The sequence below is a fragment of the Athene noctua genome, chromosome 2, assembly GCF_965140245.1.
Source record: "Athene noctua chromosome 2, bAthNoc1.hap1.1, whole genome shotgun sequence".
NCBI lineage: Eukaryota > Metazoa > Chordata > Aves > Strigiformes > Strigidae > Athene > Athene noctua.
Window position 1 is genome coordinate 115,672,940 of NC_134038.1, and position 27,133 is coordinate 115,700,072.

Below are 27,133 nucleotides of genomic sequence, written 5' to 3' on the forward strand. Positions count from 1 at the left end.
TTCCCATGTCCTTTCTCTTCCTTTTCTCCTCTAACTAGAAAATCACTTTCTTTTGAGGACTTGGCTCTGCACTGAGTTGTCTACCAGCAAAGGAAAGGCTATATTCTGTCCGTATGAAATTTATTTTACTATAGATTTTCCTTAAAATCTTTCTCTTCTCAGTTTTTTAACACTTTACAAAAATTCTATAGTGAAAGTGTATTAAGAACACAATATAAAACAAAAATAGAGACAATGAAGTGCCATAAAAATATCCATTTTTAAGACCTAATTCATAAACCTTTTTATATTATATATTTCTATTACTAAACTTCTGTATCTTGTCCAACACAATTTAAAGTAGTTGCTCAAGAAGGAAAAAAAGCAAAAAGTGGTGATGGAAAGAGCAGGAATGTGTAGCTAACTCCTTAATATCTCTGAACGCAGGTGAAATAAAGGGGTGGAATAACATTTATAATTCCATAAAAAAAGTACAAATCTATGAAGTCAGTCTCCGAAGATTTTTATAAATTATGATTTTCAACAGGCTTCATCACATAAACTGACAAGCTGATGCAGAGGAAAGTCAAATTTACGTTTGCTGTTGGTTAGGGTGTTTTCTTCACCCACTGTTTCTCTTCATTTTCAAAGGATGCAACACAGGTGTGGAGAATCAAATAAATGATGCGTCTCTTAACAAGAAAAAATATTATCTATACACTAGATTTTCAACATATTCCTTAAATGAAAGGTTAAAATCTGATATGAAGAAATATTATGAATTAAAATTCTTCCTGTAGTGAATAGGACATGATTTCCCTGAGTCTAAGACCAAACTAAAAGATTTAGTCACCCTGCCATTTCCACATATTTTAATGGGAAGATTTTCTGAATCAGGATTAGGGCACCAGGTATCTTACTAAATTATCTCTTTATGTAGCACTATTAATGTAGGCTGATCCTTTCATCCATGAACTGGGAAATTAAAAATATATTAATACCAAAGCCTTCATGATAACTGCATTGATGGACAACACATAGTTTATATTTAATCACCTCTTATTCATAACATGTCATAATCATCCATCACGGCAGCAAGAAAATTGTCCAGCTTAACTCCTACACTGAATGTAGTAATGAAAGTATAATAGGGGAAAAAAGTTCAAGGGGAAAACTCATTGCATAATTGTTATCATGGACTGGTGATCTTACAGGAGATGATGTCTGTATTCTGCATTGAGATATTTTGTTCAAGCACAGATACATGTGTGAAGATGTACAGAAGTTAAATATCTTGGACATCTCATGCTAAGCCTTTCATATCAAAAATCGTAGGGTTAACTCTCATAAAGCATGCAGTTTCATTGAACAACATAAACCAACATCTATCTGATAATTTTACCTTCTTCCTGAATTCTTCCAGACCCAAGTATCTGTTTTAAAATTCTCAGTAGAAAATAAAGCTTCTACTGGCTATTTAAGAAAGACTTCTAGTCATCTTTTTTATTTCAAACACACTTCTCAGTTTCTTGTCCCTTTGGGTGAATATGTGTGGGCATTCAACTAATCTGCCTATATCCACCCAAAACATAAATCTCTGGTCCAAACTGATTCACTGGGCCACTACTAGCATCAGTAAAGGGAGACAAGAACTTCCTTAGAGCAATTCAGTTTTCCAGAAAGGAGTGTCTAATGCAGGTGGGATGATTTGGTCTCTAGACTCCTAATTTTAAACCAGCCAAAGTTAAGTAAGATAATGCCAACCTTGTGTAACATGAAACTGTGAGCTATCAAGGATAGACCAGAGCAAATTTTACCCAGGACAACCATTACTCTGATTTATCAGAACAAAGGTTCTTTCATCTGCCTCTCCTGCTCTCCTAAATCATCTCCCAGGAGAGCACCATGCTAGAGCTGGAAACTGTCCTAATGTCAGGAAGAATATCCAGTCTTTTCTTCTTCTCCCTGAGTATTTTATTTAATGTCCTAGCCAAAATAGATCTCATAAACAGCCCTGATTTCTTTAAAGCTATCCTGACCAGCACTCCTGAAGCGTATTCTGTGACTATAATCTATTTTGCATATCTCTGAGGGTTTTGTAGATGTAGATGATATTGACTGTAATTTATTTAGTTCTTGAGTGCATTGCCATGTAATATAAGCATTAAGAAGTTATTTCCCTTTTAGTTGTCTTCTTGACAATGAGTTTTCTGTGTCATGTTCTTTTTCTTACCTCGAGCAGTTTTTTAACTTTCCTAATTATGGCCCTGTTGCCAGACTTTTCTAGGAAAAGAAGAGTTCGTTTCATTGCACTGACTATCAAGCTGATGGAGTTCACCCTGTATTTTTTGTTATTTGCCACCAACTCATACCTTTGCTGTGGTTATTTCATTCTTATCAATACCCATTTTATCAGCACCAGGCTCAGTATTGATAAGAACTCACTACTTCAACACAGAAACTTCAAAGATCTCAGTGAAAGATGGTATGAGTCATGGATACTACAAATACTGCATTAACAGCACAATAAAATTAATCATATAGTCACTGGTTTAGTAAATTTATATGCAAGAAATGCCATGAGCTTCAATGGGTATATCCACACTTCTGTAGCTGTCTGTATTCTGCCATCAATCACAGATTTGAAAGGAAACTGTGGCAGTTACATTGTTACAAATGCTACAATTTCTGAAGTTAAAAAAAAAAAAAAAAGAGAGTTGTCAACGATCTCATCAAAGACAAATATAAAACAAGTAAGAAAGTTCATACTTCTTGATCTGTTAATATTTCATTTTACTTTTCATCTGACAGATTTGTACCCAAAAAGTGAGTTCTTGCACTAAGTGCACTGCAAATTATTTCCTTTATTTTCCCCTCTTTTTTTAAGGCATATGGCTAATCCAGCCTGCGAAAACTTCCATTTAATTTAGAAATCATGGACCTTTATGACTAATTTCCTGTGCCAAAATATAATTACTTTAATTCTACATTGCTGGAGAGAATTTGAAAACAGGATTTCTTTAGAACAAAATTAAATTATATAATGAGTGAAAAGATAAATCATATTAGCTTAATTAAAGTATATTAACATTTTTGTTGCATATGAATAAAAAATCAGACCCAATGAAAGTAGGTTTCTCATAAAGAGACAATTTATAGAGATTTATGAAGATTTTTAAGAACTTGCAAAATTCCGTTACTTAACATCTCTATTAAGATCTTTACAGGCATACATAATGAAACACCTAATAAAAGATTTAATAAATGGACTTCTGTTTAAAGTCATAACGATTCAATGTAAGAAAAGGACCTGGAAGTTAATTTAGATGAAAGGGAAAATCAGTAGTTAAAATAAAATTAGTTAGTCTTTTTTTGAGTATTGTTAACTAAACACAGAACATGAAAACATTGCTGTAAAACGCTTTTAAAAATCAGTCCAGCACTGACTTTTTAAACATTTTTTTTACTTTAAGTTTCAGTGTTCATCTGGCCATGGATTACCTGAAAATATGTTATGGGTATGCAATTCTTATTTAGTAGGATTTTTCCTTTAAAATTGAACCCACTGGAGAGGCTACCCATAAATAAGGATTATTTACCTCTCAGGACTGTTCAGGCTAATGCATATTATCTCAGGGTTTCCTTCTTGTCTTCCCGTAATCTGCTTTCTTATTGATCTGTGCTTTGACTAAAAGTTAAGAACTTCATGAACTATTTTTTAATTTTGAATTTATGAATTATCCTGTAAAATGGAATCATGGTCCATAGCAGTATATACCAATTCTCCTGCCACACAAAAAGTTAATATCAGCATTGTTCTATTACTATCTTTACGTCCAAATGATTTTCTGATGCTTTGGTTATTTTTTGCTATTCAGTCATCTCAGGATTCTCATGATTCATGGGGAAAATTAGTTGGTGATATAGATGAAGAGATGAATAAAGTAAACATTTCATTTTGAGCCGGATTGTGTACTTTACTATTTCTTGTTGATCCAGTGAAATACCTCCAGTCCACGGACGTTCTTTGTCATCATGCTCTAGAGCAGTGATGTCTGCAAAGTTGCTGTCCCTTTTACTAAGACATATAGATGTGGAGGTGAAGCTGGTGGATGAGTTGACAGTACAGTTCTGTCAAAACTTCAGAAAAGTTGTAAAAATCTTATTGTCTGGATGAAGCTGACTTCTGGAGTTCTATTGTTATTTATGATGAAAAATGGTTATTTCTAGTATATAACATAGTCTATGTTACATTGTTTCTAGTATATATATATGTTTCTAATATATAATATATAACATTATCTTGCTCATGTGCACACAATCCCTTCCTCTGATCACTTATTGCAATATAGGTGATCCAATGTGATTAATGTACCTGCTTAATTTAAGAGAATTGGACTACCCTTCTAGATGCCTCCAGAGAAACTTCACTATGTCCATTAGACATATATGGCAAAAAACCACAATTGTTTTCCTTAGGAAGATTGTGTCAGTTATGTCTCCCCACCTTCTTTCCAGTCCTGAGTGGGTATCTGGGTCCAGTATCCAATTTAACTGTGTATCTTGGCAACAAAAAAGTGAACTAAGAATGGCGTTGATTAAAAAAGCTATCTAGTGATGGTAAGTTGCACTCCTTTTCATTTCATATTGAAGGAAAATATAATGTCATTTTCACTTTCAGGTTTACAACTGTTCAATTATACTATGTAAAATTCCATTTGACAGAAATGGTTAATCAGGATAGATCCTGAAACAGACAAACCTTTTTATCCCAGTAGATCCTAAAATGTTTGCAAATTATGAAATTTTGAGGTTGTTAAGACTATCTTTTTGCCATAAAGACTTCATGGAGAAAAACTATAATTATATAGATATACATAATTCAAATAGGCTTTTTGAACATCGTATTGAGATACACTGAATCTTACTTTGCTATTAAAAGTTCATAAAGAGAAACCTTTGGCTGGGTTTATCAGTGCCATACAGCCAATGCACATTCATAGAAAACCGAAATAATCCACTCTGCATAGAATAAATAAAATATAGAATAAAGAATGTAAAAATATGTAGAAAAGCACTCTGTCTGGCAAACCATCCTAGACAAAATAGTCAGGTCTAGATCTAAAACCTGAAAGCAGTTAGAAAAGGAAGGACAGGCTGTGGGATACAGAGAAGAGAATTCTCCATTATTGCCATTTTATTATTTACAGGGTTTCAGTTGCCTTCTGCCTTTTGCCTTCAGGCAGCTACTTCAGCTGGACAAAGGTGTTTGTCTCCATATTGTCTTAGAGAAAGCACTCATGGAGAAATCTGAAACATCTGTTGTTTGTCCTTCTACATTTTATTGTTTAGAACAACATATTAAACTAATGTGGAAATATATTAAAAAATAATAATCTCAAGGACAAAGCCCAGGAAGTAAGCAGCACAAGTGATGGCAATAATACAGTGCTCTGAGCTAGTCTACTAACAAAAAAAAAAAAACCTCAATTTATGGGCATAAAGTACGAGCCTCAGTTCATAAGCTAACTGTATCCCACTACTGATGTTGCTCTCATCTCATATTATGTGCTCTTTAGACTGAGGTGGGAACAGCATAAATATTTGACCTCTGAGCATCCTCCCAGTGAATGAAATTCCTTTTCTGAAGGGCAGGAGAAGATGATTAATTACCTTTCTGAAGACCTTCATATCAATACTGGAGTTAGGAGCCCTCTCCCTTGCTATTTTCTGAGGATGGGACATAAATGCTTGATTTGCTAAGATGGAGTTTGAAAATTCTTGCAGAGGTTCACAGTCCACTTCATATACCAGATGTCTTCAAGAAAGACATTATTATCACTGTCATTAGACCCCCCCAAAAATAGTTAAAATTAACCAATAGAGTAATTACAGTAGCCTGGCAGCACTGAATGTCTGCGAGTTCTCATAATGTGAACAATGTTTTAGAAATTTTTGAATATGATCCCCACGAAACGACGGAAACAGAATATGCATAAAGCATGACATATAATATATTGCATGATATATTCAGAATTATAAAGCTGAAACAAAATGTGTTGAATAAGTTAGAAGCAATATATTAGAATAATTTATTTCACAAAATGCTGCAATTGAGCTGTTCAAAATAGAAATAAATGTCAATTTCCAGAATTTCTATGGACTATAAACTAGAAGTAAATGTCAATTACTCAATGTAGTCTATGGACTACAAAATAGAAGCAAATGTCAATTTCCAGGATTTCTAGGGACTGCAAACTCCATATTTTAAAGTGCTGTAGTGTTCAGAACTCCTAAAATTTGAAGCTGTTTTTAAGTGAAAGTGCATAAGAAGAGCAATGATTTTTTTCATTGCTAAGAATCTTCATAGGAAATTAAAATTATCTTTGTAGTCTCATTTCCCCCTTATTTATGACTTGGAAACAACTATTAGCATGACTTTCTGAGATCAGAGATTATGTTGATTATGTTTGGTAACACTGCAGTAATGGATGATCAATTTCATGCTAAAAGGTGATATTTGATTTTTATTTAGTTTCACAAACATAATAATATAAAAATTCCTAAGTGTGAGAAGATTTAACATATGTATTTCCTGAAGAAAAAATTTACCACAGGATTGGTAGTGACACTTTCTTAAATATTAGCAAGTTTTCAAACATTTTGTATTTTGCCATGAACTATGGAGCTTTTTTAAGCTTTTTGAAAGGCATTTGAAAATTATAAGAAAAAGAAAGAAGGAAAGGAAAAGAAACACTTGTCCTGGGTTTTCTTAACCTTACCTAAAAGAGTGGAGAGAAGGGCTCTGACAGATTGGAGTGGCTCAGGGGATTGGTAATGGGCTATGGAGTTATATACCTCTAGGTCACCATTTCAAATCTGGAGTGTTACTAATTAAAGACATAGCACACTCTGTTATTTGTATTTTTAAGGTCTATAAACTTCTTTGGGCTTCTTGGTTAATGAGTTGAGTTAAATTGAATGTGAAGAGGAACGTCTGTCCTTGAATGACTTTACTGAAGACTGAGGAAAGAGGTTATTTTTTAGAATAATACTAATGATTCTGGTTTTATATGTAGAAAATAAATATTTCAGCTCTTGATACCTGAATTGAACTGATGAAGCAATGATTTGTTCAGAAGTAGGGGTAACCACGAAGACCCTAGAATATTTATAGGTACCTAATGTTACCTGTCCAGTTACTTTTCCCTCCGCTTTCTTCCTATAATATTAACATTTCATTTGCACAAAACTCCTACACATATTCTAGTAACATAATGCTGAATATGAAAAGAGAATCCAAGCAAAAGGCAGATAGAAGAGACTGGAAGACTGGTGAAGAGGGAAATAACTTCCTGTAAACCTAGAGAAAAACAGATACTGGCAGAATATGAAAATTCCTGCTTTCTCAGTCTTAACTTACTTTAGGCTACTGCTGTATCTTAAGGAATATTAAGACTATAGGGTAAAAGCAAAGGAAGTTTTTATCACACAGGAAGAGTTGATGCAGAGAAAAACTGTATTATTTTAATTGCCTTAGACCTCAGAGTAATTAGGAACCCAGCCTTGCACACAATTACAAAGTCATCTCTGGTCACACAGATAACTGAATTCACAACTCATTGCAAAAGGGTTTCAACGTACACAAATGCCAAATTGAGAAACTTCTTGGATAAATGACTATAACAACACTCCTTTGCCTTGTCTTTCATGCCACTAACTACACATTTTATGGGAAAAGTTTCATCTCTGTGTTGGAACATAGCTGCTTTTGTGAAGAAATTTCAGGATTTGACAGAGAACCATCATGAATCCTCTTTGATCCCCTTGGAATGCCAGGGATCTCGTCTTTCAGAAGCTTATTGAAATGACATGTTTAACTGAAAAGGGCCAAAATGAAGATGACTTTTCAAGTCATGAATAACCTAAGACCTGAACAACACCATAGAACTTCCTGTATTTCCACTTTCTAGAGGATGGAATAGAGCCTAAATGACAAAAATGGGGATTTCAAGAACCTTAAGATTTTGAGTTCAACTTCTACATGTGGGAGTGGGGGTGTGGAGGAGAAGTGAAGGGGCACGGAACCCTAAGTCTTCCATCCTTTCCTCAAACTTATTCTCTTTCTTAATCTGAAAAAGTTTACTAGAAATGTAAAGTTCTAGCAGGTTAATCAAATGCAGAACACTTTCACTTAAATTTAAATACTGCTCTAAATAACAAGAAATACTCTCAAAAATTTCCTGTCTCAGTTTCCATAAAAGTCTATATCATTCTTGTATATAGGTTTAATAGATTCCTAAAAAATATGAGCAAAAAATGTTCTTTCTCTTGTCTCACTTAACTCTTTCATCTTCTTCTGAAGTTTGCAGCCACAATCTGCTATACAGCAGATACCAATTCTATGCCTTGTACTCTCTATCACTGATTTTCATTCACTTCTGTTAAGCTTAAAAGGCTATTGCAGTCTTTTCTCCCATGCTTTTAGAACCATGTACATCTTTGAACAGATTTGATAGTTCTTGATCCTTTGCTTCTGGGGACAGATTTCGATTGCTCCTGAAAATGGTGAAATGCACTGCAGTTCTTATTCTGTTTGGCTTTGCCTATGTAGAAGACAGAGGCATCTACTATATGCCCCATCAATTCAGTTTGCTCTGCCAAAAGTGGAAAAATAGACCTATTTACTTTCAAACATTTCTTGTTCCCTTTCATGGAATCCAGACAGAATCTGCCACAGTGAGGAATGAAGCCAACATGTTCTACTCTCCCCATGTCCAGCTGGAACCAGCCTCTGGACTCTTTTTTTTGTCAGGTCATATCTTCCCATCATGACTCCAGATGGTACATTTGTTTCTCTCTTACATTTCCCTCCCCCCCCCCCCCCTCCCCCCCCCAACTTAGTAAATAGGAGCCCAAAGCAATGTTCTATTATTTTAGTGTGAGAGCTCTCTCTAGTGGTAAGGATATTACTTTCCATTATTTTTGCTTGAGTTTTAAAATATCGCAAAAGGCTTCCCTTTCATACTGAATTGAATTTTTCACACTGTAAGCATTGATACTCCATTAACACTGAAAGTATTTTAAAATAATTAGCGAAATTTTCATTGCACATTTTTGGTTGTATTAACATGTCTAAAAACTGTTTTCAGCTGAAACCAGTAAGATTTATGTCTGTTGACATCTCAAACACCAGAGCCTGTAATTGTTTTCAGCTTCTGATCTAAGACATTTGGGTATGGAGAATGAGAGGACACTGAGGATACAGACTGGCATTCTTGTAATTCTTCGTGGGAAAGTACAGAGTGATTAGGTTTGAAAACAGCCCTCATACTAGGATAAGCAGGAAGGTCTGTCAAGATTGTTCAGTAGAGGTGTAATTAAAGTCAGGAGAAAGATTTCAGATTAATAAAATTGAAGTTTTTTAACAGTGGCTGTTGATAGGCAGAATAGAATTTCTCCAAAAATTTTAGGAGGATAGCCAAATCCTATCATGGAAATATGCTAACTAAACATATAATAAGGGAGGATACAAAAATGGCGGATTTTTGCAAAGAAACGGGGAAAAAGTTAGATACAGCTCATAAACAGGCAAAATCTGTACGTTTTAAAATACATGTTATTGGACATCTGGTCATTTAATTTGGGGGCAAATAAAATTTAGAAAGTATTTTTTCCAAAACAAGAATAAAAACTCAGAAAGAAATGTCAGTGTTCCATTTTCTTCCCTTAACACTTAAATTTTCTGTTTCAAAATTGAGTAAAGTAAAACTAAGTGCAAAGAAAATGTTTAAAGCATAAACAAAATATATCAAGTTGATCAAAACAATTGAACTGAAATAACCTTTTTCACAACATTTTTTTTAGGAACCAGATCAGAAAGTAATCACATGGATAGTTTTATATAAAATGTCATTTGGAATAACTTTTGAATTAAACCTAGGTGCTGCTGTATCTAATTTAAACTTTGGACTTCATTAACGATAGCACGGTCTCATTCAAATAATCCTGTACTGTAGCTGTTGACTGGAAAATTACCCAAATGTAAAACTGAAATTTAACTTCTAGGCTCCTCACACAAAATCCTCCATAAACCCTCAACGATAATGCCAAAGTATGTATGCAGTGGTAAAGATAAATGCATTTTAATTGTTATTTCCTAAGCAATTTATTTCATGAATTCTCTTTGTCCTGTATCGGCCATACAATTGTCCATGCTCTTTAAACATGGATACATATATTCTTCAGCAGTTCTCCTTTTCCTCCAGTGACTGGTAAAGATGTCTGAGCTAAGGCTTACCAGGAGAAGTCTGGTTTGCAGGGAGTGAAGGCGTAGGTTTTGCTTACCAGAGAGTTCATGATTTCCACTGCTGTATTTCATTCTGACAGAGCTGTTTCCCTGCTGCAATCCCATTTTGCAGCCCTGACCAGTTGCAGTGGTGGTGGGTATGCCTGTAGATTTCATTCAGAAGCCCCCAACATCTAAATTAGCTTATTCAAAAAACGCTGAGAGTAGTGAGCAAATCTGAACGACATATCTCCCTGACAACAGTAAATTAATACATTTTTATCTGTAAATCATCTCAGATATTCCAATGATGAGCAAGTACTTGCAGTTTCATTTCTGCTTATCCTTGCTGACGCTCAAATTATTCTGAAGCCACCAGCATTTCTAAAAGCAAGACACATTGATTTCCTCATTATATTAGGAAACGGCAAGTTAAGCAAATTTCAGAAGTCTTTTCAAACTCCAGAGTCTGTTCAGAAGTGATAAGACAAGACATCATATTCAACTCTGTAAGCTTTTGTGTGGAGATAGTTCTCAGCAAAAGTATTTCTGTCCTAAGGGGGAAAAAAAAAAAAAGGACAAAAAAGAAAAAAAGAAAAGAAAGCAAGCAAAAACTATTTCCCTCTTCCAGCTGGAAGGGGAAAGGGAGGATGGAATCTTCAAATTCTAATTCATATACTGCAACTGCTTTACTTGCTTTTTATGCAGGAAAAACAGAGAATTTTTTATGCTAAAATTGACTTTTACACCAAAACCCACCATACTAAATTGTCCTAACCTCAACTGTGCTTATCAAAGACATACAGGCAAAATTAAAAAAAAAAAAGAAATTTTATGATTACGATGGCAAATTACTCCTGTTCACAAAAGAAAAAGGCAATACTTTTTCCCCAGAAAAAAAATCTAGAAGGGTATGTGTGAAAATCACTTCAACAAACAAAATCTTTCTGCTTCTGTCCAACAAATGGCTTACAGTGTGTTCATTTATTTTATTATATATTCCCTATTGAAATCAAAGTAATTGCTGCTTATATCACATAGCAATAACTGGCTATATTCAGATGCTATCTTGTTAATACAAAGTAAATACTTGCTGTCACTTACTGCACTGGACCAGCTAGTGTGATTCAGGAGATAAGTACTTCAGATTTCAGCATACAGTGACCATAAAATATGAAGATTATTGTGGAAATGCTAATAACTCTTTTTGCAACTCCACTGTCTCTTAAAAATCGATTTGAATTATTTTTACAAGGAAATATATGTGATAAGGATATCTACCAAATGACAGTCTCAATTTCTACTTTTATTCCAATTAATGCTACTTACTATATCCTGAATTAATCTCATAGTCATGGGTATAAGCAGAGAAAATGCCATCATCTCATCTGTTTTTTGGGGGTTTGGGTTTGTGTGTGTGACTTGTGTCAGTCCAGAAAACATATTTATGTGAAGTTGCATGTAAAGTCACAAGTAGTCCAGGTTTGCTAGAGAACCAATTTTTGTGCTGTGAGTTCCCTGTGACCTCTGTATAGAGAAGAAAACATTACCTACAGCATTTACAGTGTCACTTTACAACCTCACACTGCAAAAGATTTTGAATAATATCATATGGAGGAAAATTTTGTTTAACAATACAATGTTTACAAAACCAGAAAGAGCAGGGTATATGCAAAACAACATTATTTCAGAGGCAATAATAGTTGTCTAAGCATCATTGCTGCAGTAGCTCAACTTGTAAAACATGTTAGAAACCTTCTGGTTAAAGCAAACTGACTTTCCTTTGGAGTAAATACATTTAAAAAACATATTTCTCTTGATTTGTGCATGAATTTTCACTCCTTGAAATAACAGGACACATTCGTTCATCCATGCAGCTGGCTAACTCAATTTTAATTTTTATAGACAAGGACACCCACACTATCTGTTTCCATTGATTTGCTGGAAAAAAGGGTGTGCTGCTCTGAAGTGCCAAACATCAGCAGAATACAAAGTTGTATAGAGGTGTATTTGAAAAGACACAAGTGTAGTTTAGCTAGAACATTCAGTCATACAGACTCCAGGTATAATGACCTCTGCTCCTGGAGGCTTTGGCACGTGCTATGTACAACAGCGAAATGTCTCCCACAATATTGGCTGTGGAGAAAGAGCGCTGAGTTGACAAGGAGATCAGTCAAATCCCAAAGCCAGAAATCTAACAGGCAAGGTAACCAAGAAACAACAGTAGCTGAGGTGGAAGGTGTTTCACCTACACACACCTATGCAGCCATTAAATCTTAAGGGTGCAGTTTTAAAAGATGAAAATGCCAAAGACTGGTAAAACATAACAGTAACTTACAGAACTATAAATTAAAAGAAGGCTGTGAGTGATTTGAAAGGTCAAAAGAATAAAAAATTAAGGTCTTTGGAGAGCCATATGTTTCTGAACTGTGGGGAAAATTCTGCACCTTAAGCAAAAAAGGCCAAACTTGTCATTAATATAATTTTCTTTGACAAATTGGTCTTTCATTTTTGATTAGTGAAGAACTTAGTGCATTTGCCTCTTGATTTTTCTGTCTGTGAATGTTACTTGAAAAATGAAAATTTCATTAATACCTGCTTGCTTTGTAGAGCAGAATACACACAAAGACTTTGGAGATTTCATAGGACTTAGTTTACTGATAACTTTAAAAAGTTTAGAAACTTGATATGCTAAGAATGTGAAAGGAACAAAACTAAAGTTCATAGTTACAAAATACTAACAAAGCCAGCAGTGAAGTTCATTTTGCTCTGTCATGACTCAAAATGTCCTTTCTCCTGGAGGGCTGCTTTTGTTCAGACCTTTATTTTTAGATGCATACAGATGCATAAAGTAGTTTTAGCAAATCACATGATTCATCCTGAAGTACTTATCTTCTTTTTCTATTGAAATGTTTTGATCCGAGTCTAAAACATTTATTATATGCATATGAGTGTCTTTAATCATCTTTATGCATCTTCAGTCAACTGATTCATTAACTATTACAAAATTATATGTCTCTCTGGGCAGGTTTTCACTTCTAATGAAGCAAAAAGGATTAAGTACTGGTTTTGATTCTATTAGCTAGTAGCTCCACAAAGACTTTTTTGGCCCACCTGATTATGGATTTTTTTAATTACGTTATATTATATATCTGCATGTAAATTTTCAGAATTTATGATCATTTGGATCATATGCTCTATTTGATCATTACTATCGATTTTTCTCATTTAGATGCAACTTCACCCTTTTTGAATGACATCTTCCTGAATCTAATATTATGCTTCACTTTGTTGTTTAGTTATGCTGGCTTCCTTCTACTCCTTCTCAAGTCTTTCCCAATAGTTGTTTGATACTGCCACTGTGATCCCAGTATAGCATCCTTCAGTAACATTAACACTAAATGTAGGGATTTATCTTAACTGTCTTTTAATGTTCTGCATTTTGTCATTATTCCTCTTACTGAAGTTTAGCTAACCCAAGATTATATCTTTTGCTTCTCTAGGGATGTTTAATATGAGACAGTTCTGATGTTTTTTCTAGGGTCGTCCTTTGCTCATTGCTCTGAATGAAGTCCAGGGCTGCAGTTTTCTTCTGGGACTTATCTGACTGCTCTGTGACAATAACTAAAAATTTAATCTTTGATTCACATACTAGTGTGACATTTGACCCGTCTACATGAGGGTAATTGCAGTCACCCAATACGGTTGCATTTTCTGCCCTTGATATTTCTCTGATTTCTCTCAGCATATCACAGTCAATGATCCTATCTTGGTCAGGCAATTGGTAATACAGACCCAGTGCTATGTATGTCCTTTTTGGGCTTGAGATTTCAAATCATACAGATTCTGTGCTACTTATTGAAGCAGTTAAGCTGTTTCGTTCCTTTGCTTGGAATTTAAGGCCTTTTAACACATAATAAAATTCTGCTAACAGAAAAATTACCTGTCTTTCCTGTATATTTTGTACCATGATATTGTGTTCTGCTTGCTGTCTTTCTTCACACAGCTTTCTGATGGGTCTTGTACATTGACATCTTCATTTAAGTCTAGATATTCAAATTCCTCCATCTTCTTCACTTAAACTTCTAGCGTTTGTAGAAAAACACAGTCATGCTGGGAATGATTACTGATTTGTATTTGAAAAATATGGATTGGTCTGGTTACATTATCTTCCTAATTTGATTAGTTGTTCTAGCAGCAGGCAGTGAGCAGCTTAAAACAGATACAGATAGCCAGAACGGAACTCCTATTTTGACTCAATAGTAAAAGTTGTAAGAAACATTTTCTAAAAGCAACTCAATTGCACTTCCTGGTGTCTTCCTCTCAAATGGATTTATAATATAAGCTGAAATCAACAAAACCTATTAGTCTACTAAGCATCCAGAACTTTAAAAAAGCAAATACTAGGGCATGATAGGTTAAGCCAAGACAGAAATACTTTATCCAATAGGATATATATTATTATTATTATTATTATTATCTGATCTAGGATACTTCTAACAGGTAATTAAAGTCCAAATCATGATATGCCAGTGCCCATAATTATTGTGCATGTCTTTCAGATGTCTGCCTTATCATCTCACTATTGATCTTTACAGAAACTGAGTTAAGAAAAGAATTATCTTCACTCCTGAAGTAGGACATGGCTGTCAGGAAAAAAAAAAACAAACCAAACCAAACCAAAACAAAACAAAACATTTAAAAAAAAAAAGAAAGAAAAGAAAATTAAAAAGAAAATAAATATGGACATAAATTTTGATTAAAAAATTATTCTTTTATTTACTCTTCTAAATACTTAGGAAGCATTTCTATTTTAAATCAATCCAGGATTTTGAGCTCTGTTTGTAGATTTTTATATTTTATTAGAAAGTAGAAAAAATCATAAAAGCCTAAATATATATATGCATATACATATCTTCATTATATAAATATAGATAACTATCGAAAAAGGGAGGAAAGAGCTTCTGATGTGCAGCATAGAATTCTTCAGAAGGTAAATGACCTGAAATAGAAACCACCTGACCAGGGACACACCGTCTGCATCACAGACAGAAGCCCTGGTACTCAGCACAGGCACTGCAATCAGTGGTAGCTACCTACCTTACTGCAGTTTAAAACCCCTATCGTTGTTCCTACAATGGCATTTTAAGGTTAGCTGACTTACGGGGTCTTAAAGTCTATTTCCCATACATTGTTCTTGTGGTTACAAATGTAAGAGAAGTGACTCTGGTTAAGGGTTATGGGTTCAGGGAGTCCTGGGCCTGGAGGCTCTGCTGCCACCAGTGCCCAAGTGGGTAAGTCACCATCCCTGGAGGTATTTAAAAGACCTATAGATGTAGCTCTTAGGAACATGGTTAAGTGATGGACTTGTCAGTGTTATGTTTACAGTTGGACTCTATGATCTTAAGTGTCTTTTTGAACCTAAATGGCTCTATGATTCTGTGCCCTAATACCAGCCCTCTGAGCACACTGGGTTGCACTCAGAGCTGCTCTGAACCCATCTGCCCTAACAGAAATTACAGAAGTATTCCCATATCTCTTACCCTGGAAATGAATCTTACCTCCTCCTATCTTTTATGCCTCGATGTTTGCTTGTTTGGGGGTTTTTGCCAGGGACAGTTCCCTGAGTCATCCCTCCACCAGCCCAAGACAGTGATTTTCTTAGGCCATACTTGTTCTTCACTGATTTCAGGCTGTACTTCCAGTTTCAGGAGACGGCTGTTTCTAATGAAGATATACTCAAGCATGAGAAGCAAGCATGGTCCCCTCAAGAAATTGTGTGAAAGTTTATTTAACAGTCAGATGCTCAAGGAGCAGGGGGAAACAACAACCAAGTGAAAACTCAAGAGGGTAGAAATTTTTAACATGGTACTGTGAACCAAAGTCAAACCGATTGCAGATCTCACTTTCACAGGGCTTAATCTGTTTTAGGGACCGTGTATTTAATTAAATCACAAATAAAATCAACATAGTTGCTCATTCCAAGTCCACAAGTTACTCTTTGAAAAGGCTAAAAATATTTTCATGAGAACATATCTTGCAGGAGCTGAAAGAATTTTGCATTTGGACAGGGGTCTCAGGTGTTTCATATCCAACCTAAGCAGCTCTCCAGCACACTCTCAACGTGACTGGGTCTAAAATTCATCTTTGCCATGTTTCTAGTCAACACAATTACTTTATGGGGTTGCTGAACATTTCAAATGTAGACTATCCAAATTATTTAAGAAGCTCAAGGTAATAAATGAAGAGCAACTGGGATTTCTTGCAGCGGCATGAAAATGCTTTTGTGGACAACTCTATAGAACTATAGAACAAGAATATCTCAAGCTGGAAGGAACCCATAAGCATTACCAAGTCCAACTCATTGCTTCTCACAGGACTACCTATAAGTAAATGACCAAGAGTACTGTCCAGATGCTCCTTGAACTCTGACAGGCTTGGGGCCATGACCACTTCCCTGGGGAGCCTGTTCCAGTGACTGACCACCCTCTCAGTAAAGAACCTTTTCCGGATGTCCAATCTGAACTACCTCTGACACAGCTTCATTACATTTTCTTGTGTCCTGTCGCTAGTCACCAGAGAGAGATCAGCACCTCCCCCTCCCCTGCCCCTTTGAGGAAGCTGTAGACTTCAATGAAGTCACCCCTCAGCCTTTAGTATTATTTTTTCTATGTGTCACTGCACTGTAGTAACATGGCTGTCCCAAAGCAAGAGTTGAATAGAGTCTTGTACAGCGATTTCAAATTTCACAGCTGCCTATCATGCTGTTTCTAATTCCAGGTAATTCATGCGGATATTTTTTTTCGCATTTGTTGTTGAGTAGATGAATAAGAATGCAAGATAATACAGGGAGGATTATTCCCTTTGCAAGACGTGCAGTTTAGTCAGTGTGTGCTTTTGACTTGTGTACAGTTGCTGAGTTGTGTTTTCCATCTTGCCCTTGAAATGATGAAATGCAGCAGAATCTTATTCCCATAGGAGATTGATTATTGTGCAGTTTCACACTCATTTAGCTCTTCCTTTTCTGTTAGGAGGATATGAGCTGATTATTTGCACCACTGTTCACAGGCTTCTGCTTTCTCCTTTAGGGTGCTTCTGCAAATTTCTTCATGAAAACTACTTGCATTTCTGGAGATCCCTTTACTATATAATTGTCAAGGAAAAGATTGTTTCTCCCACATCATTAAAGACAAGAAATGAATAGAAATAGAATATCTAATACATCATAGGTGAAAAAATAGCATGTAATTATAAGGGGATTGCAGAATATATGGAACAATCCTTTTATTTCTACTATCTTCAGTGGCAGTAGAATTAGTTTAAATGTGTGAAATCAAAAGGCAGGAAAGGCAAAGGAATACACTCATGATGGACAGTGTGGAAAAGATAACGGAAAAAAGAAAAGGGAAGGGGAGGAGGGGGAAGGGAGAAGGAAGGAAATCTTTAAATAATCTTACAATAATCTTGACATCAAGTTGCTGCTAATGCCACTTCTTTGTACTCTGCCTCTTGTCATTGTAATTTTAATATGACTTTGACTTGATGAGGAAAGCTGGAAAAAGAGAAATCACAGAGAGTGAAATAGTGAAGATGTGTTTCCCCAACACAGGAAAACATATGCTTTTAAAGGGAAAGGAGACAAGAGACATAGAGGGGGAAGGGGGGAAGGGGGGGGGGGGGGGGAATTTAAAAGACTACAACTCTGATGATTGAAATCAGTTTTAATGAAAGCCTCAATGCCCGTAAAAATCTGTTCCTAAATTACCTATAAACTAGACTGTGCAACATATGCATCCTGAAGACACATGCATCCCGAAGCACATCAAATCTGTTTAAATCTCTATATCCTTATAATCTGCAATTTAATTGTTTAGACAATCCCACAAATTCACTGTGCATTATGGACAGGAAAATTTACTGGTGTATTCTCTGAGGATCTTGAACCATGCTATCCTGATAACTCAAGTAGATATTGGATCTGTATAATTAGATTATGTAAAATACTATTATATATAAAAATTACAACTTTTTTACTCTACTCTAATGGCTAGCTTGTCTAGGTAGGTATGGATATTGTTCTATACAGAAAGTATTTCACTCCTACCCAAGCCTGGAATCTCCCTCACTGTTTTGTATAATTCTAGAAGCATTCTTTCAAAGCAGTTATTGATGTTTTCCAGCCTCATTAGGTCCCTACCATCTGCTGCCTTGATGACTTTGCAATGAAGGCTGAGTGATTTAGGATACTTCTTGACAGTATCAAAGATTTTCTTTTAACTTCCTTGTTCTGTGCTCTGCTCTATTGATGAATCCCTCTTGCTTTGCCTCATCAATTGTATCTCCCAATCAAAATCCCTGCACTCCACTCATTCACTTTCTCTGAATGATATTTCCTTGATTTCAGCACTTCTCTCTTCTTCACAATGCCTCATCTCTCATACATTATCCATGCTTATTCTATGTACCCTATTTTTGATCCTGACATATGACAGCCGATTTTCAGAATCACATTTCTAAAACTTTCCAGTATTAATAATGTTATTTCTTTCTTTTTTTTGAGAATATCTCAGACCACTTATAAACAACTTTCTAAGTTATATCCACACAAACATATTCTGTCCAGTTTTTCTTGTAGTTGTAATTTAGATGTAACATTTAATTTGTAATTTCAGCAAGCTATAAAGTAATTGTACAACCATAGTTGAAACAAACAGTTTTACCTTAGAGTAAAATGGAATAATCACATGGAACAATAACATATATAAACAAGTGTTGTTTGGATATTGTCCTATTCTTGGGTTTGTTTGTTTGCTTGATTTTTACTTTAAGTGCGAGATGGGTAAAGGCTAGGGAGAATAAAGAAAAATACAAGCATTTCTTTAAATCACAGATTACAGAATCACACAGAATCACAGAATCATCTAGGTTGGAAAAGACCCTGAAGATCATCCAGTCCAACCATTAACCTAACACTGGCAGTTCTCAACTACACCAGATCCCTCAGCGCTGTGTCAGCCCGACTCTTAAACACCTCCAGGGATGGGGACTCCACCACCTCCCTGGGCAGCCCATTCCAACGCCTAACAACCCCTTCTGGAAAGAAATGCTTCCTAATATCTGGTCTAAAACTTCCCTGGAGCAACTTGAGGCCATTCCCTCTTGTCCTATCGCTTGTTACTTGGTTAAAGAGACTCATCTCCAGCTCTCTGCAACCTCCTTTCAGGTAGCTGTAGAGGGCGATGAGGTCTCCCCTCAGCCTCCTCTTCTCCAGACTAAACACCCCCAGTTCCCTCAGCCGCTCCCCGTACGACCTGTGCTCCAGACCCTGCACCAGCTCCGTTGCCCTTCTCTGGACACGCTCGAGTCATTCAATGTCCTTTTTGGAGTGAGGGGCCCAAAACTGAACACAGGAATCGAGGGGCGGCCTCACCAGTGCCGAGTCCAGGGGTAAGATCCCTTCCCTGTCCCTGCTGGCCACGCTACTGCTGACACAAGCCAGGATACCATTGGCCTTCTTGGCCCCCTGGGCACACTGCTGGCTCCTGTTCAGCTGGCTGTCTGTCTATCAACACCCCCAGCTCCCTTTCTGACTGGGACCTGATTAGTTCCCTTTTTTTTTTAAATTTACATTTCATTCACACGAGTGTTTTAATGTACTTCACTTTTATTTATACTATTTTTGTTATATATTAAAATATTCTAATATATTTAAATATTCTAATATAAATGTGCTTTTCTCTAAGGGAGGAAAAAGAGGGAAAAACATATATTAAGTTTTCAACTAAATGAAACATACAGCTTTATACATTACCTAAAACTTTAAATAACACATTTTAAAACAAAATTTTTGAAATACTTTACCATCTCAAAGCTCTTCTTTTTCCTTTTCTTGGTCATGCCAATGTAGTATTTTGGGTCAATGTTGAGGCAGAAACCTCAGTTCAAGGGGAGTCTCTAGTATAATGGGAAAATAGGAACTTTTCTCTGGTATTCCGTAACAAAAATTTTTAGAGACCTCTTTTCAGAAATGGTGAAAACTAATAGAAGACACTCCAGAAGAGATCAGAAACAATGATCAGGTGTCTAGAAAACATTAATTTTTCTGAAAATTAGTAAGAATTAGGTTTATTTTATTTGAGAACAGGACACACTGGAGAAATATGTTAATCTTCAGAAGTGTGATAGAATTCAGTGGGGGCAAATGGGAATAAAGTTTTATCGTTGTTCTTTTTAGACAAAAGATAGAGGTAAGGATTTTAAATCACAGCAAGGAAGACCTACGTTGGAAATTACAGAGAAAAACGTCTAGCATCCAGAACCATTCAACACCACAGTCTGTAATCAAAGAATTTTTAATAAGACAAATATCTGTCAGGAAAGGTTTGGTATAATATGATGAATTGTCCTTGTGGGGAAAAAACAAAACAAAACAAAACAAAAATCAAAAGGCCCTGGCAATGTTTTCTATAGATTACCTTTATCAGAATCTGTGAATACAGCATGAAAAATTGACTTCTCAATCTTCTGCTAAAACAACTGTCTATAATTAATAAAACAATAGATAGACTCAATGACATCAACTAGCAACTGAGAATACTGTGGGACTTACCTGCTGTGTTGTTGTACATATCCTTGAATTCTGGAAATGAAAATTGCTTCTACAGAGCTAGCAATAGATAACTACAAGGATCAAGAGATTTGTGGCAGGATTATCCATAATTCGAAATATGTAGGTAGCAATATGGTTCTTAGCTCTCTTAACAAAAGTGATCAAAGGAAGCTATCAGAAAAAGTAAGTTCAGCAAAATATAAACCAGTCAAAACAGAAGTGAAAAATAATGAAGACCCCAAAACCCTCATAAAAATCATAAGGAAAGAGATGCTCAAATGAGTCTCAAAGGAAACTTGTAAATTGTCATGGAAATAACATATGTTGTTCTTCATATTAGAAAGTGTTTGAAATTAATCAGGTTTTTGAAATATCTTTGATTTATTAAACTAATTAATTGAAATCTAAAACATTTGTTTTGGAAAACTGTACTTTAAAAAATGTGAGCATGTACAAACAGTTATTAGCTTTGCTATTTCCGTTCCTCTACCCAGCTAAAAGGTAAATATTTGTCTTATATAATGCTATATGGATGCTATTTATATCCTTGTAACTGTGCTGAGAACAGTTGTACTGTATCGAGCAAGTGTCCATCTATCTGAGTATCTTTCATTTCGTGATGGCTAAGAGTAGATGCTTGGGATTAGCATATAAAACACAGTCACAGAGCAACGTTTTCCTTCTAGTATGCTTCCCTTGTTTTCAGAAAATTTCTGCCTGGGAGAATTCCTAACACTTCTGTTTAAAAGACTTTAATGGATTTTTCTTTCAAGAATTTACATTTGAAGCTATCTAAGCTATGGTATCAAGAATATACTGTGACAAAACGTTCCGCAGTGTAATTTAGTGACACTGAAATAAAAACATATCTTTTAATGGCTACCTGACACTTTTATATAAATCATCTTCATCCCTTTGATCACCATGGGGAAAACAGTTCCTAAATAGACTTTTCATGCCTCTTCTTTCCTCTAGTCATCTCATATTTCTAGTCATCTCTTCCCAGACTGAGACTTTCAAGACTCAGTTTAATATTCTCTGCTGTAAAAATACAGGATTCCCTATCTTTGTTCATCCTCTTCACTTTTCACTTTAGCTTTTTCAATCTACTATTTCATTTTTTGAGATGTGAGAATCATGGGTGTTTCTGAGATGTGAACTCACCACAGAATTACACATTCTCTATAAAACAGCAGCAAACTTCTACTAGGAAACTGCTCTGTGCCAGTGTAGAAAGGTTATGCCGGAACACAGTAGCTCTTTTTATGCGGTGACGGTTAAATAATAAATCAAAATTTTAAATATTTACCTGTAATATCAGTTGCCCATCCATGTGCACAATAGCTGTCAGAGTGCAAAAACTGACTGCCCTTTTTGAGGTAACAATACTTCCTAATTCAAATCACATGAAAAATATAAATAATTGATTTTCCTCTCCTCCTACTCCCCATTATGTTCCTATCCTTCCAGAAATAGTGAGCATTTGCTTCCAGCTATTATCTGTACACTACTGTAGATACCAGTGGATCTTTTTGACCTTGTTGCTCCGGACTGACTGTAGCAAAACCTACTCTGGGAAACAAATATTAAACACAAGTAAGGAGGCTATGTATCTCTGGGAAAAAATGAGCGAAGAGATAAAAATAAAACTTTCTCTATTTTTTTCAGACTTTTGAAAAAGTTTGTTTGAGTTTTAGCTGAAAGAATGTCTTGGTTATCAGTTTGTCCAGACTCATTTCCCAAATCTAAATCTCAGTTTCTGGTTTTCTTTATATTAAATTGCAACAACTTTTTGCTTGGAAGACTGTGTCTCTTCTCTTAAATTTGCATGTCTGCCTCTCTTCTGCTAAAAGATTTTGTAGGAACAGCACTACTTATATGAGATAGTTCTGTATATATTCTCTTCCTTTTGCAAATATTGTAAGTTCATTTTTCTCTTAATGTTTTGTTCTTTGTTTCTGCTAATTTCCACTCTTCATAATTTTAGAAACGTCAGCTATGTCACTGTGAAGTCTCCTGCTCTTAAATGAGAAAAAAAAAGCTGAACTTCTTTAATCTTGCTTCATAACTAGTATTAATTTAGTTTCTTTCACTTGCACCCCTCTAAAGCAATTATATTCACTCTTTTTCTTCTTAAGTGCAGATGTAAATTAGGATAAAGGCGGTGGGGATGTCCCTCCTCCCCAGTTCTTTTTCCTAGCAATTTGCATTGAATAGATATGCCTACTTTTCTCCCTCCATGAATCAGAATGAAACATATACTGTATCTTAAATTAGAAAAATGTAATCTCTAACAACCTAAGTACAGTACTTAAATGACCTTAATCCCTCCTTCTGCATTTCATATAGCAGTTGTTCCCTTACCAGAGTTTCAACCAACAACTTGGATATCCGGCTGCCAGATATCCTTTCAAAAGCACTCATGCTTTTCTAGACAAATATAACCTTATTCACCACCAGCACTGTATTAAACATGCATGTAGGATTAATGTCTATAAAATACTATTTGAGACCACTTCATGTTTCAACAGGAAAAAATTAATTTATAAATTCAAAATGCTTAACTGCTATAGTTCTAATTCTGTGACCCTCGTTTCTAAAAGACCTAGCAAATATTTATTAACAATCCTTCAAATGCTTAGAAACTTGCTAAAATTTGAAGAATGACAGAATAACATCTAAATTTGAAATTTCATCAGGACGGAATTCAAGCCTTTTATTTTTTTACTTATATATCCAACTCTGAAAATTATTTTGTTTGTGGAATATAGGATTTTTCAAAAATATATCTGCTTACATTATTTTATTAAATAAAAAGCTTCTGATTAACAGTTTTTCACACACACACACACACAAAATGCTAGGGAAAATTTATCACTACTTTTCCAGCAGATTTAAATAATTTCCTTGATTAGACAGTTTGGATAGTCTTGTTAAAAATCTTTGGTTTTATTTTGATTGTAGCTTAACATTGACCATTTCCATCTCTCAAGATCATAAATTTGAAAATTAAGAATCCCCGAAACAAAAGTCAAAAAACATCCTGACTTTTTCTTCCTCAAAAAATAATTATTAAACCAAATGAAAAATGCTTGGCTCAGAGAACTGACTGTGGGGTTTTTTTCCTCATTTGTAATATATTTAGGAATACAACTTAAAAGTTCTCAGTAACAGCTTTTTCCTCTGAAGACAGCTTGAAAAAGTTTCTTTATAAACTTATACTAGTTAAATATCAAAGGGCAAAAGAGAAAAGTCACAATTAGAAAATAATTTAAACACTTTAAAGTATATGACTAAGGCAGTTTGTTCTGCATTAAATGTTATTAGCTCATGGAGGATTCTGAGAGTTCATGTAGTTCCCTGTTTGGAAAGAATGTCATTTTGATCACCTATCTCCCCCAGAAATCAGTAACCTAAGGTGTAAAAATCTAGGGTGTTTTAACTACCTATATTCAGGAAAAGTTTTGCCTTGGAAACAATTTTAAAGTTAGGCTTCCTAACTATGACCGAGTCAGGGAGGAACAGCCCCTTGAGTCTTGTGCTATTCTTAAACTATTGAATATCGGCAGTATCTCTCTTGTGGATCCACCATCTCAAATGGATGTAGCTGTGGTGTGGGAGGAAAATGGACATTGCTACGGTGATGTAGTCAGCCCTGTCATGATTGGCCTGTGGTATTCAAGATATGTGTAGGACAACCCCCTTAGCATTTTCCCTTCCCTCACACCATCTGCTCCCACTTCTCCCTTGAAAAATTCTTCAGGTTTCTCATGTTCATCTTATTATGATCTTGGTCTGTTCAGTTGTTATTTGTAGAGCTAAATGTGAAATACATACACAGCAACTATTTCATTAACACATATACATTACTATTATTTTCATACATTAGTTTTGTTGAAAATAACTATGACAGGAACAACCAGCAGATACTATAAAATAACTTGCACTATATCTCCTTGTTTTCCACTACACATACTTTTTTAGATGTTTAAATCTTCCTATGGTAATTGCTAGAGAAGTTGGGGTTTTTTAAGTTTGCAATGAGTAGAAAAGTTTCCATGTCCATTTCCCATTTAAATTTTTTCTTTTATGCAATTATGATTTTTTGAACAAGACAAAGTAAAAAAAGCTGAAATTTTACACTGAAACATGCTGCCCATAGTGAGAACTCTTTCAGAAAAGTTCCTTTATAGTTTGGCATCAACAGATTGCACATACAATGAATACCAAGTCTATAAAATATTTCTTTTTGTTTTTAATTAAAGTGGTCCCATATTTACATGAGTTATAGATCAGTATTTAGTGCACATATATCTAGACAAACTGAATAGAGATACAACTCTGTCTACAGCATCTTGCAAGAGTAGAAAGTGCTTTTGTATGTAGACATGAACTTTAACTCACGTTTGTCTTATACCACTGTTTTATCAACATTAAACATATCACGTGGGGATAGGCATTGTATCTATTCTTAAGTCAGTACTAACATGTCATAATCATCGAAATTCTAATTCTGACTAGGTCACTTACACTAAACTAATAAAACCAGAAATCCAATTTATCCTTGATGAAGTTTATCACTGCAGTCTGGTCAGCAAGATAGTCTCTCAGTTTTGCTAGCAGAAAATATTCGTTCATGTTAGGAAAACTGCCAAACAATAAGAGGAATCATAATGATAATTATGGATGTTATTCAAATCACCATAAAAACTGTGTTACAAGAGGCCAACTTCATAATAATGAAAAAAGAATCTTAGATTTTCTTAAAAAAACCCCTATCCCAATTGTGGGAGTCTAGAGGTGATCCCTCTCTCCATTACACAAGCCCAAGTCCACTGAACATCAGTACCAGGATAGTGTTGTTTTAAGCTGATGTACTGGAAGACTAATCAAGATTTTGCTGCAGTCCCCACTGACTTGCTGTTAGTAATACCACTCCCAGAGTACATGATATGCTCTCCTTGGTTGAGTAATTTTTTCTGTTTACTCTTGGAAAGATACTGTTAGATGTTGTGCATTTGATACTCAGCCTTTTAATGTCAACAGCCAAAGTCTGTTGGCTCTGACTGCACTGAGACAAAGTCAGTGCTGATGTGTTTGGTTTTGGGTTGCTTGCTTTGTAACAAGATTCTGGTGTTAGCCAAGTAAGCGAAGTAAATTTACCTCAAGAAATATACTATGATAAGTACCCGGTTACTTTACAGCCTGAAAAGTATCACAGATCACTTAATGTCCATTTTACTTTCAGTTCTGTCATTCCTGTCTGAAACATGACATGTTTTTGCATACCCCTGTTATGCCACATGGCTAGAGAGCATCTCAGCCTGCAGCGTGCACACAGTTCACAAGCACACTGTGCATTGGGCCAAAAGACTACATGGGAACCTTATTCCAAAAGAGACAGTTTCTGAAATGTAACAAAATATTTTTCATATTCACTAATCAGAAGTGTGCAGTATTTCACATTGTAATTCTATCATCTAATACACAGTTTAACAGTAAATTTAAACAGTATTGTGCTAAGGATAATTTCAGTGGCCCTAGTTCTCTTTCTGGTGTCTAATTGTAGTATATTTTTAACTTTTAATTTAACTTAATAGGAACCAATTCATAATTAGATGCCTACTAACAATATCTGAATATCTGTTTTTTCCTGAAGTCTTATTTTGTGTCAGTAGCATCTTAGTGTGAAAGCAAGTTCCCCTGAAATGGGACTGTTTGAGTATCCAGGTGCTACTCTGTATCAGTAAGACCTTAAATATCAGTGATTTGATCACAAGCATGTAAAATAAGAGAATAAAAATTCTGGCTTGGAAAAAAAATGTTTCAAAAAATACGTCTGCTAATGTTTTCTTCTATTTCACTATAGTGCTTATCAAAATTGTCCATGTTGTCTGAGTTCCCTCTCTCATTTTTGATAAAACTCTAAGTTACTGCTGCAGAAAAGGCCACTTTCTTCTGCTTCACTGCCTGTAACATGTCCTCAAGAGAGTATAATTTTAAAAGGCTTCAAACAATAAATAAATGCCCCATATAGTTTGTTGAGTATTTTTACAAAGGCCATTTGCGGAGTGGCAAAAAAATAAAGAAGTTAGTTCCAGGTGAGAAAAAGAAAACAAACCTCTGACCCTCTTTCATATATACAAAGTCCTCCATTGCTACCACTTATACAACAATTTTTTACTTAAAGTTTTTGTTGGTTGGTTTTGGATTTTTTGTTTTGTGTTCTTTGTTTGGGTTTTTTTGTTTATGTTTGG